Source organism: Mauremys reevesii, linkage group 1 (genome assembly GCF_016161935.1).
Source record: "Mauremys reevesii isolate NIE-2019 linkage group 1, ASM1616193v1, whole genome shotgun sequence".
NCBI lineage: Eukaryota > Metazoa > Chordata > Testudines > Geoemydidae > Mauremys > Mauremys reevesii.
The window spans coordinates 315,257,962-315,270,954 of record NC_052623.1 but is presented as its reverse complement, the minus strand read 5'-3'; the positions used below and the strand labels follow the sequence as shown (position 1 = coordinate 315,270,954).

General features: G+C 46.5%; 1 protein-coding gene across 16 annotated transcripts in view; it reads left to right on the top strand.

Annotated features, from left to right (window-relative positions):
* ANKRD7 (ankyrin repeat domain 7) overlaps positions 1-12,993 on the top strand; it is a 184,049-nt gene that overhangs the window by 158,611 nt on the left and 12,445 nt on the right. For 2 of the 16 annotated variants that reach the window (XR_005590376.1, XR_005590374.1), the window contains exon 39: positions 10,228-10,329. The exons of 12 other annotated variants lie outside the window; for them this stretch is intronic. The gene's annotated coding sequence lies outside the window, so the exon portion shown is untranslated. Of the gene's footprint in view, positions 1-10,224; positions 10,330-12,993 lie in introns of all 16 variants that reach the window. 2 more of the 16 variants (XR_005590372.1, XR_005590371.1) reach the window with 1 other exon arrangement.

The following is a 12,993-nucleotide window of genomic DNA, read 5'->3' as shown; positions in this document are numbered from 1 at the left end:
GACACCTACAGAGAGGAGCTGTTTTTGCAGAAATCCTACTCATCTTGCTTCAGAAACATAAAGCCTTCAGCAAGGAAAATTTACTAGTCCAAATGAAAACAATTGTTTGTTTGTGCTGAACAAAATCACTACTCACCTCTATAGACAACAGTTCCAATAATAGATTATTTGGTCTTGTTAAAGCAGTCAGGACTATCCCTGCGCTTAATTGGAGTCTAGTTGGCTGCAATCTCAGCAAATTGTCCCCCAATACAAAGTTACATGATATTTTGTCACTCCACTGTGGAAAAATTTCTGAAAGGACTGATCCAAGCTTTTCCACCAGTCCCTGTCCCTTGCGATCTGATTGCAGTGTCCGGTTTTAATGGGTTTCTCCTTCAAGCCCATGATTACTTGCTCCTTCCATCACATCTCAGTGAAGATGTGGTCTTCCCGGTGCCCATGCCCCTGTCCAGAAGGATATGGGTGTCATGGAGTCCCTGGGCGATGCTCTGGAACTGCTCCCCACAAAGCTGGTCAGGACTCTGGGGAGCCTCCTCTCCCTTGGAGCAGACTGTTTTCAGGGCAAGAAGCTCACACGGCTTCACCTTCCTGTGTCTGACCTTGGAGCATTCAGCATATGCCCCTCCATGCGCTTCCCACAGCAAGTCCACCCAGGCGGGGTCCTGGGGAAGCCAAAGCGTCCTGCATGCACCCCCACTTCGCAGTCAGACGTGACTCTTAGCCAGCCAGTAAAACAGAAGTTTATTAGATTACAGGAACACGGTCTAAAACAGAGCTTGTAGGTACAGAGAACGGGACCCCTTAGCCGGGTCCAAACTGAAACCCCCTCCAGCCCCTCCTTTCTGGCCTTTGTCTCTTTCCCGGGCCAGGAGGTCACCTGATCTCTTTGTTCACCTTTAGCGATCCCCTTGCATGGGGGAAGGGCCCCGGCCATTTGTTGCCAGGAGACAGAGTGTCAGCCATTTATACACACTGGAGACTTAAGAAATGCATAGGGGAAACTGAGGCACCCACACAGTATTCAGAGGAAACATTAAGAACAGTCCCACTTCGTCACAATGGGTGATTCAGGCCTTTATAGCAGGCCCTCTTTATACCATCATTCACAAGGACAAAGTCACTCTTAGGCCTCATCTGAAGTTTCTGCCTAAGGTAGTCTTAGACTTCCACATTAATGAATCTCTTTATCTGCCAGTCTTTTTCCCCAAACCTCATTCTTCACCTGCTGAAGCAAACTTTTACACACTGGATGTAGTTAGAGCAGTCTTTTTTATCTGGACAGGGCTAGATTGATTGATTGATTTAGAGCTTCACTGAGACTGTTTGGTGCTTTTGTAGAACAGATGAGGGGACAACAAATATCCTTGCAGAGATTGTCTAAATGGATTTTGAACAATATATATACTTGGTATGTATTATTAAAGAATGGGATTACCCCAGACACATCTGGTCTCATGTGATTTGAGTCCACCGGGCCTACACTGCCTCTTTTAACGGTCCCATTGACTGAGATACATAGAGGAGCTATATGGAGTTCAGCCCATACTTTTACCACTCAGGCCTCTAGATCAGATGCAAGCTTTGGTCAGGTGATTCTTCAATCAGTACTTAAATAGGATTCCTTTACATACATCTGGGCACAGGATACTGCTTGCTTATTACTAGGACTGTCAAGCGATTAAAAAAACTAATCACGATTAATCGTGTGATTAATTGCACTGTTAATAATAGAATACCATTTAATTAAATATTTTTGGATGCTTTCTACATTTTCAAATATATTGATTTCAGTTACAACACCGAGTACAAAGTGTACAGCGCTCACTTTATATTTATTTTTAATTACGAATATTTGCACTGTAAAAATCAAAAGTAGTAGTATTTTTCAATCACCTAATACAAGTCTGTAGTGTAATCTCTTTATCATGAAAGTTGAACTTACACATATAGAATTATGTACCAAAAAAACCTGCATTCAAAAATAAAACAATATAAAACTTCAGAGGCTACAAGTCAATTCAGGCTCTAAAGTTTTACATTGTTTTGTTTTTGAGTGCAGTTATAAAGCAAAAAAATCTACATTTGTAAGTTGTCCTGATGATAGAGATTGCACTACAGCACTTGTATGAGCTGAACAGAAAAATACTATTTATTTTATTTATCATTTTTACAGTGCAAATATTTGTGCTAAAAAATGATCATATAAAATGAGCACTGTACAGTTTGTATTCTGTGGTAGTAATTGAAAACAATATATTTGAAAATGTAGAAAAACATCCACAAATATTTAATAAATTTCAAGTGACATTCTATAGTGTAACACTGTGATAAAAACTGTGATTAATCGCGATTAATTTTTTTGAGTTAATCGCATGAGTTAACTGCAATTAGCACCCAACAGTGAAATCTGTGTGGACAGTCACTCAAAAAAGAAAGGTTATTTAACTTTACAGTCAATAAGCGAGGTTCTTCAAGATGTATTGTCCACAAAGATTCCACAACCTGCCCTCTGTCCTTGCTAATTCAAAGTCCTGTCACATGGGATTCTTTATCAGGGACGAAACTGAGGCCATCCCATCCCTTATATCCTTGGCTACAGTGGTTTTGAGAGCTCCCAGGACTCAGGCACAACCCCAATGGATATTGATATTTAAAAATCATCTGATATTGTGCACATGGGGCACATGCATGTTCAAGGTGGAATTTATGCAAACAACACATCACAAAAAAAACAGTTACAGTAAGGTAAGTAACTACTCTTTCTTCGTTAAGTGCTTGCTCATGTCCATTCCTTATTAGGTGTGTGCGCTCACCACATGCACCAGTGCCAGAAGTTTTTCCCTCAGCAGTATCCGTAAGGGACTGGCTCTGGCGCCCTCTGGAGTGGTGCCCGCATGGCACGGTATAAGGGGCACTGCCAGCTGCTCCCACCCTCAGTTCCTTCTTGATGCCAGTGACAGTGCTGGAATATCTGCTGCTTCAGCTAGCATTGTTTCATGTAAACTTCTTGCAAACTTTGAAAAACTGTAATATAGTTGTATATAGTTAGTAGTTTCTTAGTAACCCTTAGCAGTACTCAAACTCTTCGTTAGTCCCAAACGGGAGTCAGCTGGGGGATGGGGCACACCCCTGTCCCCAGGCTTTAAGCCCTGTGATTGCTGCAAAGGGCCTATGCCCACCAGTAATCCACATACCAGCTGCCTAAGGTGCTTAGGCAAGGAGCACATAAGTGACAAGTGCCGTATCTGCAAGTCCTTTAAACCTAGGATGAAGAAGGAGCGCAATATCTGTCTGAAAACGCTCCTAATGGAGTCAGCACTTACTCTGACACTGGAGCAGCAGTCTGACTCTGCACCAAGCACCGCGGACTCTGTGCGCAGTGCTCCACTGGCACCGTCTACGAGCCGGCACCGATCCCCCTCCACGGCTCCAGTCAAGAAGCCGAAAAAGACTGGAAGGGGAATTGTTAGGGATTGGTCCTGCTTTGAGCCGGGAGTTGGACTAGATGACCTCGTGAGGTCCTTTCCAACCCTGATATTCTTTGATCTCCTACCTCCCGTAAGGGAAAGGAGAGAGCTGGAGGTGAGCCATGACCTGTGCTGGGCAGCTCAGTTGGGGCCCAGCTCAAGTCAAGCAATGCAGCCCATCCCATACTTCACCTGCAACTCCAGATAGCGGTGCAGGCCTGTCAAGGTTCCTTCCCCACTCTGGACTTTAGAGTACAGATATGAGGACCTGCATGTAAACTCCTAAACTAAATTACCAGCTTAGATCTGGTTTTGCTGCCACTACTCCCAAATACTAGCTCCCTTCCCTGGATAGTCTTGAGAGATTTCTTCACCAAGTTCCTGGTTAACACCGATCCAACCCCGTGGATCTTAACACAAGGAGAATTTAACCATCCCCCCTCCTTTCCCCCACCAATTCCTAGTGAGTCCAGATCCAATCCCCTTGGATCTTAAAACAAGGAAAAATCAATAAGGTTCTTAAAAAGATGGCTTTTAATTAAAGAAAGAAAGGTAAAAATAATCTCTGTAAAATTAGGATGAAAAATAACTTTACAGGGTAATCAGATTCATAGAGCCCAGAGGAGAACCCCCTCTAGCCTTAGGTTCAAAGTTACAGCAAACAGAGGTAAATCCTCTTAGCAAAAAGGAACATTTACAAGTTGAGAAAACAAAGAAAAAACTAACACGCCTTGCCTGGCTTTTACTTACAAGTTTGAAATATGAGAGACTTGTTCAGAAAGATTTGGAGAGCATGGATTGATGTCTTGTCCCTCTTAGTCCCAAGAGCGAACAACCCCAAAACAAAGAGCACGCAAACAAAAGCCTTCCCCCCACCAAGATTTGAAAGTATCTTGTCCCCTTATTGATTCTTTGGGTCAGGTGTCAGCCAGGTTACCTGAGCTTCTTAACCCTTTACAGGCAAAAGGATTTTGGTGTCTCTGGCCAGGAGGGATTTAATAGTATTGTACACAGGAGGGCTGTTCCCTTTCCTTCAACGCCCGATGCCCTTCAAGCAGCTCAGGAGATCCTGACACTCCCGGTGCTGCCCACACCGGCTCCAGCGGTACCCCGGTCTCAGGGAAAACCCGTGCTGGGACCTATGCAGGTGTCCCCACCTCAGCGGCACATCCCGCCATCGCTCGCCCACCAGAAGCCATCACACCTCAAGACTAGAGAGGCAGGCTCAGCAGAGCCCTCTTTGGTCTTCACACAGGGGGCACCAATCAAGGGACTCAAGGCATATCTTGCCGGTAGATTGGCGCAGACCCTCTGAGGCACGCGCCACCCGGCAAGAACTCCCAGACCGGCCCCAACTGTCTCCAAGGGCCCGGTACCAATAACGGGACTGACTGGCAATCAGAGATTGCCATTCACTGGGCCATCATTGCCCATCTCCTAGCAGTAGGTCGTCCTACTCAAGAAGAGCCTCCCAGCAACCGGCCTGTATTAGCTCCCGGTCCTGTTCGACATCCCAGTACAGGTTGAGTAGTGTGAGGTGTGGATCGCCGGGTCTCCGATGCAGATCCACCGAACACTATCAGTCCCTGAGATCCTGACCAAGACACCTGTCTTGTTCGGACAGAGATTGCCTTCGGGACACAGTGACCGGCACCAGTCGGACAACAGCCACTGCTCCACCCAATCCTGGTCGCCTGGTACCGACCGCTCCATTTAAACCTCCAGCATGAAGCGAGGTTCCCTGACCATGGGTCAAGCCCCGGTACCTGCAGTGCTGCCTACATCATCAGCACCAAAACCTGTTTCATGGCCCCAGATGCAGTGGCCAGTGCCATTGTACCTGTGGAACCCTTGGGGGTTCACCCAACCCTCCCTGGTGTTGGGAGCCTTGGAGAGGCCAGCGGCCTCAATATCCCATCCCCCTCCGGCGCTTGAGACTTTGGGGGGTAAGACCCCACAGATCCAGGAGGACCCAGGGGAGCAAGCTACTGGACCACCAGTGGAAGTAGAGGTCCCTGCGGCACTGGTGTTGTCCTTATTGTCACCAGACGAGGCTATCGGGGCCCCCTCATCCAGTTCCTCAAGATGACACCAAAGTGCACCACGAACTTTTGAAAATGGTCACATCCATCCTGGGGCTTCAGGCAGAGGAACTGGAAGAACCCTCGGACTCCCTGTTTGATGTCCTCAGCTCCTCAGTTCCTGCCAGGGTGGCCATACCCTTTCATGAAGGGGTTTCCAAAATCACTAGTGCCCTGTGGTAAACCCCCTCTTCCCTGGCCCCTATCTCTAAGAGGACTGAACGCAAGTACTTTGTGCCAACAAGGGGCATGAGTACTTCTACTCCTACTCAGCCCCCAATTCCCTTGTGGTAGAGGCGGTTAACCACAAAGAGAGGCAAAGATAGCCCGGGGCCACCCCCAAAAAATAAAGACCTAGAGAACTGGATCTCTTTGGGCGTAAGATTTATTCATCTTCCAGCCTTCAGCTGAGAGTGGCCAACCACCAAGCCCTCCTGGGATGATATGACTTTAATATGTGGCAAGCCATGGCCAAGTTCGAAGGGTCGCTTCCCGAGGCTTCCAAGAAGGAGTTCCAAGCAATCCTCGGTGACGTTGGATACCTCTGATGCCTGCACCATGGCTTCCACTATCTCCATGCGGCAGGCCTCCTGGCTGCTCCTCTCTGGGTTGCCCTCTGAGTCTCAGCAGTCAACGAAGGACTTGCCCAAGGACTCCCACACCACCCTGAAAACCCTGGGTCTTTATGTCCCAACCCCGGCACGTAAGTGGTTCAAACCACAGCAGCCTCTGGGCCAGGAGAGCCAACCTCGGCAGGACCAGCCCCACAAACGTGCCAAGGGCTACAAGCACCATCTGAGCCACCCACCTTCACCCTCTGCCCAGTCGGGCTCGACCCATGCCAAGCAAGAGGCCAAACATTTTGAGGGTGTGCCCAAGGGCAACCTACCAGACTATTCCCCGGATCCATCTGTCCCAGTGTTCTCCAATCGCCTTTCCCTTTTCCTCCCTGCTTGGACCACTATAACCTTGGACTGACAGGTGGTCAGCACAGTGGAGCAGGATTATCCCTCCAGTTCCTTTCTCCCCCCCCTTCCCACCTGCCTTCCCCATCCCTTTTCAGGGACTCTCCTCACGAGAGTCTCCTCACACAGGAGGTAAAAGGGTTGCTACAGCTGGAAGTGGTGGAGGAAGTTCCTCTTGAATACAAGAACACGGGGGTCTAGTCCTGGTACTTTTTAATCCCAAAGGCCAAGGGCAGTCTACAGTTCATCCTGGACAAGCGAGACCTCAACAAGTACCTAAAGAAGTTAAAGTTCCACATGGTTTCCCTGGCTTCTATTACCCCTCCTTGGATCCGGGAGACTGGCATGCCACCCTCAACTTGAAGAACGCATACTTCCATATAGCGATCTTTCAAGGACACATACACTTCCTCTGGTTTACAGTGGGGCCCCACCACTACCAGTTTGCAGTCCTACCGTTTGGCTTGGCGACAGCACCGAGAGTGTTTACCAAATGCATGTCAGTGGTAGCGACTTACCTCAGGCACCAGGGTATCCGGATCTACCTGTAGCTTGACGACTGGCTCGTCAAGGGAAGCTCCAGGTCTCAAGTCCAAAGGGATGTCATGGTGCTTCAAGCCACGTGCCACCATTCCCCAGGCGATACTTACCTCGCTGCAATGGTGGACCGACCACGAGGCAGTCCTGGAGGGGGTTCCATTCAACAACCCCCTTCGCTCCATCGAGTTGGTGTCAGACGCCTTGGAGATTGGCTGGGGTGCGCACCTCGGCTACCTCCAGACACAGGGGATGTAGTCCCCGAAGGAGGCAAAGTTGTATGTCAAAGAGCTCCAAGCAGTCCAGCTGGCAGAGTCTTTCTGCCCCACCTGTCGGGCAAGGTGGTACAAGTCCTGACGGACAACACGGCCTCGATATTCTACATCAACAGGCAAGGGGGAGCGCGCTCATCGGCTCTCTGTCAAAAGGCACCCCATCTATGGGACTTCTATATCAGCCATGAAATCCACCTAGAGCTTGTCACCTTCACGGTGTCAAGAATATGCTGGTGGACTAACTCAGCAGGGACTTCTCCTCTCACCACGAGGGGTCGCTCCATCCAGAGAGAGTCTGCATGATCTTCCAAAGGTGAGGAACTCCCCAAGTGGACCTGTTCACTACCAGACAGAACAGAAAATGCCCCCAGTTTTGTTCTCGGCAAGGTCTGAGCAAGAGCTCCCTCTCCAATGCCTTCCACCTGTTGTGGTCAGGGAGCCTGCTGTATGCATTCCCTCCACTCATCAGCAGGATCCTGGCAAAGATCAAGAGAGACAAAGTGCAGGTTGTCATGATCATCCTGGCATGGCCTCGCCAGCATTGGTTCGGCATGCTCATGAACTTGTCAGCAGCCCCACCCTGGCCCCTGCCCAACCGCCTGGACCTGCTGTCACAGGACCATGGTCGGCTCCTACACCCCAACCTCAAGTCCCTCCACCTCTTGGCATGGATGCTGTGTGGCGGAACCCAGACGAACGGACCTATTCAGAAATAGTCCAACAGGTCCTTCTGGGGAGTAGGAAGCCCTCAACCAGACCGACTTACCTAGCCAAGTGGAGGAGGTTTTCCCACTGGGCATCCAAACATGGCATCTCTCCCTCGTATTCTTCCATACAGGCTGTCCTGGACTACCTGCTCCATTTGAGGAACCAGGGCCTGGCACACTCTTCCATGAGAGTGTATCTTGGGGCCTCTCTGCTTTTCACCCACTGATCCAAAGACAGACAGTGTTTTCCCATGTCATGATGGTCTGATTTTTGAGAGGGTTCGAGAGGCTCTTCCCACAGATGTGGGCTCCTGTCCCGCAGTGGGATCTTAACTTGGTCCTCTCTAGGCTCACTGGCATGCCCTTTGAGCCGCTGGGCTCTTGCTCCTTTTCCGACCTGTCATGGAAGGTCGAATTCCTAGTGATGCCGGTGAGATGGGTCTCTGAAATTAAAGCCTTGACTTCAGAAGACAAGGCTCAGCTGCGGCCCCACCAGGCCTTCCTGACGCAGGTGGTATCCATATGAACCAGGACATCTTCCTCCTGGTGTTCTGTCCCAAACTACACAAGACCAGTGAAGAGAGGTGTCTTCACATGCTGGACGTCTGAAGGGCCTTGGCTTTTTATTTAGAATGTACCAAGCCTTTCCGTAAATCAACTCTGCTCTTCATCACCACAGTGGATAGAATGAAAGGCCTTCCCATGTCCTCCCAAAGGATTTCCAGTTGGATTACCTTGTCCATAAGGACCTGTTATGACCTGGTGGGGGTTCCGCCACCGCCGATTGTCAGACCCCACTTGAGGAGACCACAGGCATCTTCGGTGGCCTTCCTATCCAGGACATCTGTAGAGCTGCAACATGGTCCTCTGTCCACATGTTCACAGCTTCTTATGCCATCACTCGGCAGGCCAGAGATGATGCTGGATTTGGCAGAGCTATGTTGCAATCGACATGTCCATGAACTCCTACCCACCTCCCGGGGTACTGCTTTAGAGTCACCTAATATGGAATGGACATGAGCAAGCACTTGAGGAAGAAAAGACAGTTACCTTTTCTCTAACTGGTGTACTTCGAGATGTGTTCCTCGTGTCCATTCCACATCCCGCCATCTTTCCCCACTGTCAGATTTCTGGCAAGAAAGAACTGAGTGTGCGGGGAGCCGGCGGTGCCCCTTATACCATGCGGGTGCCACTCCAGAGGCCACCAGAGCCGGTCCCCTACGGATACTGCTGAGGGAAAAACTTCTGGCACTAGTGATAAGCATGTGGCGAGCGCACACACCTAATATGCAATGGACATGAGCAACACATCTCGAAGAACACCAGTTATGGAAAAGTTAACTGTCTTTTCTTCATTAAATGGGTTCACAAATTTCTTGAACTGCTCAGCATTTACCCTAACAGGAATCACATGTTCAATGCATGATCTTCACTCTTATGAAGAATGCATTGGCCTCCTACTATGAGGCTCAGGAACCACCAAACTATATTTAGATCACTTGAGTACGTGATTCTTCACAAATACCTCTCAGTTCCCTTCTGTGAATAAGACTTTTCTTTCAGCTGAGTCTTACTTTCTTCGTGCCCCCCTCCCCATTCACTCCACCATTGGTAGGAGCTGAGAAATATTTTTTTTCACTTCAGTGACAAGTTTTTCATTTTAGTTCTACAGTAGAATCCATTTAATCAGCATCCTGTTAAAAATGTGTCTGCTTACTTGAACCTGAGAAAATGGCTTCAGGACAAACCAATATGAATTAATGAATAGCAGTGGCAAATCTAAAGAAGACAATGTTCTCTTGATAATTACCAGCATATATTTAGGGCAGAATAGGGGACATGTTGACTATTGAAGAACTAACCCATGGCAAAAAAGGCAAGCAGCAGGGGACAGGCAAAATCCAGAAAGAAGAAAGTAAGAAAGGGGATGTAAACAGGATTTAGGAAGGCAAAGATTAGAAGTAGGAGACACAAAAGTTGAAGGGCAAAGGGGAGGAAGCAGTCGAACAAGGAAGAATAGGAGTTGGGATAGGAATAGAGTGGAGGGAATGAAGAGCAGCAGGGAGAAAATGGAACAGAGAAAATAACAGGAAGAACAAGGGGAAGGGAGGAATCCGTTCTATCAAGATAAAAGAAAGAATGCTGTTGCAGTTTAAACAAAAAGGGATAAGAGTTGTGTTTTTTTAAAGAAGCAGAAAAAGAGAGACAGAGAAGGGAAAGAAAGTGGAAATGGAAGTAGAGAAAATCAGAATAAAGAAATGTAAGCAGGAAAAGAAGACACAGGCAACTTTTAGGTTAGTGCTTTTTTCATGTCTTACTAGATTTTGTAGTATGTGTATATATAAGTTACAGAAAAGGGGAGCACCAGGGATATACCTCTACACCGCTCTTGACAGTGCATACATGTGAATGTGTGCTCAGAATATACCTACTTTCTTGCTTGCTTTGACCCGCATGAGGACATTAATTTCTTGTCCTACCTCCTGGTGCATCACATCACCACCAGATAATCCAATCTCAAAGCAGCAGATGAGGAGATCTTTGACAACAGCCACCAGAATTGGTGAGCTTCTCACTGCTGGTTTACTTTAATCTCTCCTTACCTTAAGGGTTTTTATAATAGTGTATTTAAATGCTTTGGTCATAACTTATTTTAAAAGAATTAAATTAAAGGAATTATAGGAATTAACTAACTCATTACTGCCTGAAATGAGGCCATGTGACAAATCAATAATAGAAACTTATTATTTTCCCTTTTAATGGGTACTGAGATCTGAGAACACTGTTAACAGTAGGAAGTTAATAAGCTCAACAGACATAATAATTTCTCCGCCAAACATTGTCTTGACAGATCTCCATTCTGGGGCTACAAGCCCCAAAATCACCAAGAATACAAGAATAGCAATTCACTGATCTGTTTGTTACTATATATTGGGGCCCCAAGGCTGCTTCCACTATAGTCAGTAGTTTTCAAAATGATCACTTGCTTCAGTTGTACTGCAGTATGGTTAATTATATCAGGTCAGTTTGTAGATTAGCTGTAGTTTCAAAACCTTAGTTTTTAAAACCTTAAGTAGTGTTAATACTGTTTTAAATGGGTTAGTTCTAATCAGTTTCCTGATTTAAAGTTGACTAATCTCATACAGATCCAGATAAAATATCTACCATTAAACAGTATGTGCCATGTGGTAATAAAGTTTCTGTAAAGGACCAGCACACCAGTTTCCTTGAGTTTCTGGGAGAAGACCACTTCTTGAGGGGGTACTCAGTTTGTGCTGGGCGATGCTGTTACCAAAAGGATCCTGTCTATATGGCTGTCAGATTATATTCCTCATTTCTGTGATCCTGCTGGCCCAAAGGCTTTGTCAAGGCTTACTTGATCCAAGGTGAGACTGCTACCACAAGTTTTAGAGTGGTAGCAGTTTTTTTCTTCTGCTGATAATAGCCCACCTTAATTTATTAGTCTCGTTAGGGTTGGTATGGCACCACCTATGTTTTCATGTTCTCTGTGTATATATGTATCTTCCTACTGTATTTTCCACTGCGTGCATCCGATGAAGTGGGTTTTAGCCCACAAAAGCTTATGCCCAAATAAATTTGTTAGTCTTTAAGGTGCCACAAGTACTCCTTGTCTTTTTACTGCTACAACAGTTTACCTCACAGACATCTCCATCTGTCCAGAAAAATGCAGCTACTTGGCACACTCACCACATTGTTGCTTGGATTTGGCCTCTAGGAAAACATCCTGTTTCAGATTCTCCATCTTCAAGAACTTGTTTTCAAAAAAGGGAGGGCAAACTCTGTCTTAAATAAACTCCCTCTTCTCAAGACATTGATCTTGTTGCTGGAAATAAAACTGTTGAAACAGACACCGGTGACAATGATGCCGATTGCCCAGTACATTTTGGCACCACTGCCAATTCTGTATCATCATCAATAGACTTGGCACTGGCCTTAGCACAAGCTCCTCCAGCACCAACAGTGACTTCATCAGAGCCAGCACCAGTGTCCCAACTCCAGGATGACACTGAAAGGAAGGGCCGAGGAGAGATCAGACATGGCTGCAAGCATAGAGGCACTGCCTCACAGAAAACAGAAATTATTCCGTCAAGGGCAGGGCACTTCAGTTCTTTACCAAGGGAATGGCACTAAGTAAGCCAGCATTGGCAAAGAAAAAGGTGCCAGCACTAGCCATGATGCCAATTACAGCACTGAGGTATGCCCTCATGGAACCCTGTGGATCCCTTCAGGGACCTCATTGGTACCAATGTAATTAAGCCTCCTTTATTTCATAGAAAGCTGTCCAACCCTCAGAGACTAAATAGAAACCAATCTGAGCCTCTGCACTGGACTTAAATTTATTCCTTTCAAGCTCCAATTTTGACTCTGGCAGATGATGACTTCTGGCAGATTCATTGACTTAACCTATATTTTGGAGTATTTTTATTCATGCATTCTGAAATATAAAATATTGACTAGAAACATGTCAGTCATTGGCTTTCTTTGCATCATTAATTTTATCTATTAAGAATGATGTTCCAGACCTATCTGCACAAATGATAATACAGCACTAACGCTTTTGTCATCGCATACTCTCTGATTTTAGGTGGAAAGTTTTTGGAAAGAAGGAATGTGTTTTGAAGATCCCTTATACAAACTTCTTTGGGGATTAACTTCCTTTCAGTATGTGTTTCACAAAATGGCAAAGGTCTTGAAGATTCACAGCATTTTAACTGTTCATGAGATTTCCTCCCAAAGCATTTTCTAATGGGTAATCCTTTTCAATAGGATTCATCAATTGCCAGCCTTCCAAAAAATGTCAGTTTGTAGCCTTTTGTGAGCATTCTCAGAACTGCTTAATTATTGCATGGCACTTGGTTACCTTTGTGATAAGCACTTTACATACCTTCATTCTACTTCAGCCACACCACCTATTTGTTTAAAGAATGAAAGAATCT